This window comes from Tamandua tetradactyla, chromosome 20 (assembly GCF_023851605.1).
Source record: "Tamandua tetradactyla isolate mTamTet1 chromosome 20, mTamTet1.pri, whole genome shotgun sequence".
Taxonomy (NCBI): domain Eukaryota; kingdom Metazoa; phylum Chordata; class Mammalia; order Pilosa; family Myrmecophagidae; genus Tamandua; species Tamandua tetradactyla.
The window spans coordinates 5,356,625-5,362,624 of record NC_135346.1 but is presented as its reverse complement, the minus strand read 5'-3'; positions in this window follow the sequence as shown (position 1 = coordinate 5,362,624).

Below are 6,000 nucleotides of genomic sequence, written 5' to 3'. Positions count from 1 at the left end.
CCCAGCACAGGGGCTGGTAAAGCTCTAAGACCATCAGTACATCGCTTTGTCTTTGATGCCTCAATTTCTGGATCTTTTTCACATATTAGCCACAGTGTCCACCATCATGTACCATCTGAGAAGAAGAACGTGAAAAAGAAAATTAAACTAATACCCGACACAAAGTGTCTGTTAGAAATGCTGCAATTTCTATTGTTCAGCCTTTATAGTAATGCTTTGAGTGAATCAGTCAGATCCTGTAAAGAATGCAGAAGCCATAACATGTTTCCTAGAAGCAGCGACTCAACTGTCACTGTTTTCCAGTGTAATTCTACTCTGCTTAGATAACACACTTTGTGATTTAAAACTGATCAATGTACACTTGAAAAAAATGTGCATTCTGCATCATTGGGAGTTAGGCAATTGTAATATTTTATAACTTTGCTCATAGTTGTTTCACATTACTTTTACTGGCTGAATTGTATTTAAATATCCAGCTATGATTTAAAGAAAATTCTTGTGTTATGTCGTTTTATCCAGTATATATTTTGAAGCTATGTTACTGGGTACATATACAATTAGTATGGTCATATCTTCCTGTTTACCAACTTCTTTCCGTGATGCTAAATAACTTTTAATATTGAGGCATAGTCCTTGCATATAGGTCTAAAATGTTTGGCAAGAACATAGCTGCACAGCCATACCAGCCTTTGGTTTGTGCTTGCACCATATGTTTTTCCATGTTTTAAAGTTTTTTTTCAACGTGCATATTTGTATTTATTTTAAGTATTATTTATTATAAGCAGCATATCATTTTTAGGTCTCATATATCCTTGAATCCACTTAAACAATCTTTTTGTTTTTAATTGTATTTTTCAGTTTATTTACTTTAATATTATTACAAAATGTTGGGATTCTGTCTATGTGACTCATCTGTTCATTATTATATTTTAAGCTATATTTTCCTTTTACTTTTTTCTTGTCTAGTGTTATGATGAAGTACTAGGCTTCACTTTGTAGTTATCCCATAAAGATTTCTATATCCTTCTTCAACTTTTTACAATCTAGCTTACCTTGTTATTTGCAATTTCTAGAATCCATGTTTTTCCCTTTTCCACTATTCTTCATTCCCTACCTCTACCAGTACATCCATCTGGGATTGTTTTCCTTCAGCCTCTGGAACATCTGTTTACATTTCTTTTACTATAGGAATTTTGACATTACAGTTTTTTCTGTTTTACAAAATATATCTTTATTTGTTCCCACATTAAAATATTACTGTAGATATTTATTGCTTTAATTTCTGTAATTTATAAGTTCAAATAATCTTGACTAAACTTCAGTTTCATAAAAGTAGACTTAGGAAGTATGTTTTCTTCTGCAGCTGATTTTTTTTCTACCATAATATTTCCCGGATTCTTCCATGTATTTGTTGACTAGGTGGTTTTCCTTTTCCATATCAAGAGTATTCCTCATTTTATCTACCAATTCTCTTGATAATAGATATTTAACTACTCCATAGTTTAGCTATTAGGAAAATAAATCATCTATAAAAATTGGTGCATATGTCTTTTGGTAGCCATATGCTTTCATTTCTCTCGAGTGTATAATCAGATTTTAAAAACTGCGTCATATAGATAGGTATGTGCATGATTATAATTGATATTACCAAATAGTTTGTCAAAATTGATGTAAAGTTTATGCTTACACCAATCCTGTAAGAAAATTCCACTTGCTTCTCATATTGGTCAAAACTTTTACTGAGAATGGCATTGTGGAAAATGATAGAGTTGGGCTCCCCAAGAATGAATCCCTCCACTGAAGCAGTCATTAAGCTTGCAAAATGATCAAAATTAATTTTTTCATTTCTCTGGATATTGATCTTAAAATATGTTAAATCAATCTGGGGAAATGATTAATGATGAAAGAAGCTATGGAATTTTGTTTTTCTTAAAAAACAACAGTGTGCTGACTTATTAACCTGCTACCGTTTACCATTCCAAAATCTGGAAGAAGATATGAGCATAGTCGTCTGTATTCTTCTGGCAGATTATTGATGCCAAAGGGTTAAGATGGATTTGAATCTCATAAAAAAATGTGATTGTGCATTTGGACTTGTCTCTGGTTCCTTGATGAATTTGACTTTTTTTTTGCTCCCTCAGAATTGAGTGGCTTCTTCAGAGACAACTACTGAGCATTTAAAGATATATACTACCTGTAGCCTTTTGAGGCAAAGAAAGGCAATTGGAGTGTGGTGGTTTGGAGCAACTCTCCCCAGTAAAACATGTTATTAATTTTACTCCATCCCTTTGTGTGTGAAATCTTGCAAAAAGTAATTTTTGATGCTGTTACAATCCAATTAAAGTATAGCCCACCTTAATCAGGATGGGTCTGACTCCTGTAACTGAAGGCTTATAGGGAAAACCATAGAGGAAGAAAAACAGGGGGTGCACCCAGAAGCTGAAAGTCAACAGAACCTGGAAGAGAAGGAAGAAGGCTTGAGAGGCTGCCATGTGGACGTCCACATGACAGAAAAGCCAAAGATGAGGGATTGTGAGTAGCCATTCTTAGAATGACACAGTGCTCTGGGAGAAAGCACCGCCTTGATAACACCTTGTTTGGGAATTCTTCTAACCTCAATACAGTGAGCTAATAAATTCTTGTTATTTATAACAACTCACAGCAAGGAATTTGATTTAGTAGGCAGGAAATTTAATTGGATTTTGTACTGTACAATGGGGTACTGCTATTTCAAATAACTGAAATGTGGGAAGAACGTTGAATTCGGTAATGAAAAGAGGCTGGAAGAATTGTGAGGTGCGTGATAGAAAAAACATAGATTGTTTTGAAGAGACTGCTCATAGAAATATAGATGTTAGGGGTACTTTCAATGAAGCCTTACAAAGAAATCATGAATGAGTTATTGGAAACTGGAGGCAAGGTGATCCTTGTTTTAAAGTGGTACAGAACTCTGTCAATTTGAGTTCTTTAGTCAGTTGGAGGGCAAGACTTACAGCTTACAGTGAAATGAAAGAAGAAAGTGTTAGCTGAGTACTGAACTCCTAAGCACAAGGAAACCAGAAACTAATGGTTTGGGAAATTCTAATCCTATCCAAATAGTGTACATTCAGGCTAGGACCAGAAGTAGGTATATCAGGGACATCCATGAGCTTTTGGGAACTGAGTCCCTGGGGAATAGGGATCCATTTGAAGATTAAACTGGACACAGATCTAGTTAGTCATTTCAGTGTAACTAAGAACTGGAAATGCTGTTATGAATGAAGGATGTGTGGGAAGTTCTAGTGCCTGTTTTGGACCCCTGTGAATTACACAAAAAGTTGACAAAAGCTTTTGAAAAGTGTATATGAGCAGAACCACTCCCAGCCTGGACTAAAAGGAAAAAGAAGGTGAAGTGAAAAATCAACTTCAAAGGCAGACTCATAGTAGCCAAGATCTGGGCCAAAGTGATCTCCTTGGACCAAGAGTGTAGGCTCACCCATGTGTGTAGAAAGGATAGATTCATTTCTGCATTAGGAGATACCAGGCTGTGTGTCCCAACACATCGATGAGACAGGCCTTATGACCTATTGTTAAGGGAGAATGCTTTTAGACTACTGCTCAGAGATGATGGAGACAGTCCCAGCTTTTCTAGAGAGTCCAAGCACCACACCACTGCTCATACAGGTGAGAACTGTATCTTGGCACTTGCAGAGAACCTGGTCATGATTCTAGTACTTAGAGAAGGTGGCGCCTTTACCCCAATGTTTGTGGATATCACTGTGAAAGTTCTTGAAAGGGGTGTGGATGATGCTTCATCAGACCTAGAGAACAAATTATAAATTTACAAATGACTCTGAGACTTTGAAATCTATTTGAGATTGCCCTGCTGGGTTTTGGAATTATTCTGAACCTATGAACCTTGTTTTCCTACCAAATTTTCTCTTCTGTAATGGAATTTTCTATCCTATGCCTGTCCTCCCATGCCTATCGGAAACAGATAATATGTTTTTTACTTGTCATAGTGTCATAGCCAAAAGGCAATTGTGCTCCAGGACAGACCACAACCACAAGTGATTTTGGTGAAACTTTGAACTTAGCATTGTAACTGAAATGACTTAAAGCTTTTGGGATGTTGTGATGAAATTAATGCATTATTACAGTGGAAAGAACAGTGTATTGGGAGTCTTGAGGGTGAAAAGTGGTGGTTGCTGCTACACCCCAGAAAACCATGTTCTTAAATTAATAATATTTGTTGATATGAGCCCATTATAAGTACGACCTATAGATGAAGTTACTGTGTTAACATGTGGCTCAGTTTTTTTTTTTAAGGTGAGTCTTAACTGTATTACTAAAGACCTGCAGGGAAAATAACACACAGAGAGAAAGCAGAGGTAACAGCCAGAAGCTTAAATCAACAGAACCTGGAAGAGAAAAGACAAGTGAGGCCACCAGGTGAATTACCATATTATAGGAAAGACAAGGCTCAAGGATTGCTGGGCGCCAGCCCCAAAGCCTCACAGAACGCATGACCTGGATGATGCCTTGATTTTGGACTTCTCCTCATTTAAAAACCAAGAAAGAATACATTGCCATTGACTTGACATAGCTAGTCAATCATCATATGGTCACAAAAGCCTGCAAATAAAGATGCTGACAAGGAGGGTCATTGTGGGAATAAGGGCTTTAAAGGGATATCAAACATGTTGAGGAAGTAAAATAAAATTCACATGTTCAGAAAATACTTGATAGAATCTTAGGCTTTCATCTTCAACCAATCTTTGGGCTCTGTCCCAGCAAGAAGGGAAAGCTATGGCAGAGTTGTAGGTGGCCAGAAAAATTGGTGGAATGCAGCTCTGAAACTCAGAATTATTCCATGTAGAAACTGCTAATGAAGCTGAAAAAGAGATAAGATTTCAAATAGAGATATGAATTAATGGAGCTAGTTAGGACTAAACAAATCAGAATTGCAAGATAAAGGATGATATTGTCTGTATTAAAAAATTTCAACTTATGTGTCATACAAAAAAGAAAGAGATGCTTATTTGGTCCAAAACTTAAATTTTCTGTAGCACACTAATTTAACCTGCCTGTTCAGTTTATCTAAACAAACTAACTACATAAAACCTAGAATATGGAATGAGATCTTATTATTCTGTAGAGTTTAATGTAATAACCAGATGTGTTCTAGAGTATATATTTGGACAGAAATAGAAAAATATTTGCAAAGTCCCTGTGATGATTTCACATGTTAGAGTACCCCAGAAAAGCAAGGTTCTTTCGATACTAATTCACCCTTGTGGGGGAAGTCCTATTGCTTCATTAGAATCTTTTTGAATAAATGTTTCCATGGAGAGGTGACCTGCCACGTCCTCTTTTTCCTCCCTGGTTTGACAAGGTTCCCTGGAAGGAAGGGCGGTGGCAAGGCCTTCAACGCCCCAAAAGAGGATGAGGCATAAAATGGTGTAATAGAAAAATACTGGGATTAACGACACTAATTGTGTGTTTCTTGTTGCTGGTTGTGCTCCAAGCATTATATCAAAATGAATCAGAAAGCAAAAGAATTGGAAAAAATGATACAAATTGTACAAATTGCAAAACTTTATTAATGACTGTTTGGGAAAAATTAGGTTGGGATACCCCCATTAAGCATGTCATGCTGCAGATGCAGCAGGCAGAAGTGCTTTTAGAACAAGTCACAGAAAAGTGCCCCATAGAGAGTAAACAATTACAATTAAAAAACCCTGCATTGAGCCATCCTAGAAATTTACTCCCCCACCACGGCGCCAGTCCATTGCTATGAAACAATAAAAAATCTAAATAAACAATGTAACCTTTTAATCAAAACAAGCTAACCTTTAACCAGATTAAAATAGGTCTTGACATATAGCCTCACCTGTAGAATAATAGAAACAGAAAGTCTAAACTCAAAAAACTGCAAACACAATGTCTGCGGTTTAAGCCAATATCTTGCTGCTATTGAAATCTTGTGTAAATGTTCCTAAGAAAATCAGAATGTGTACT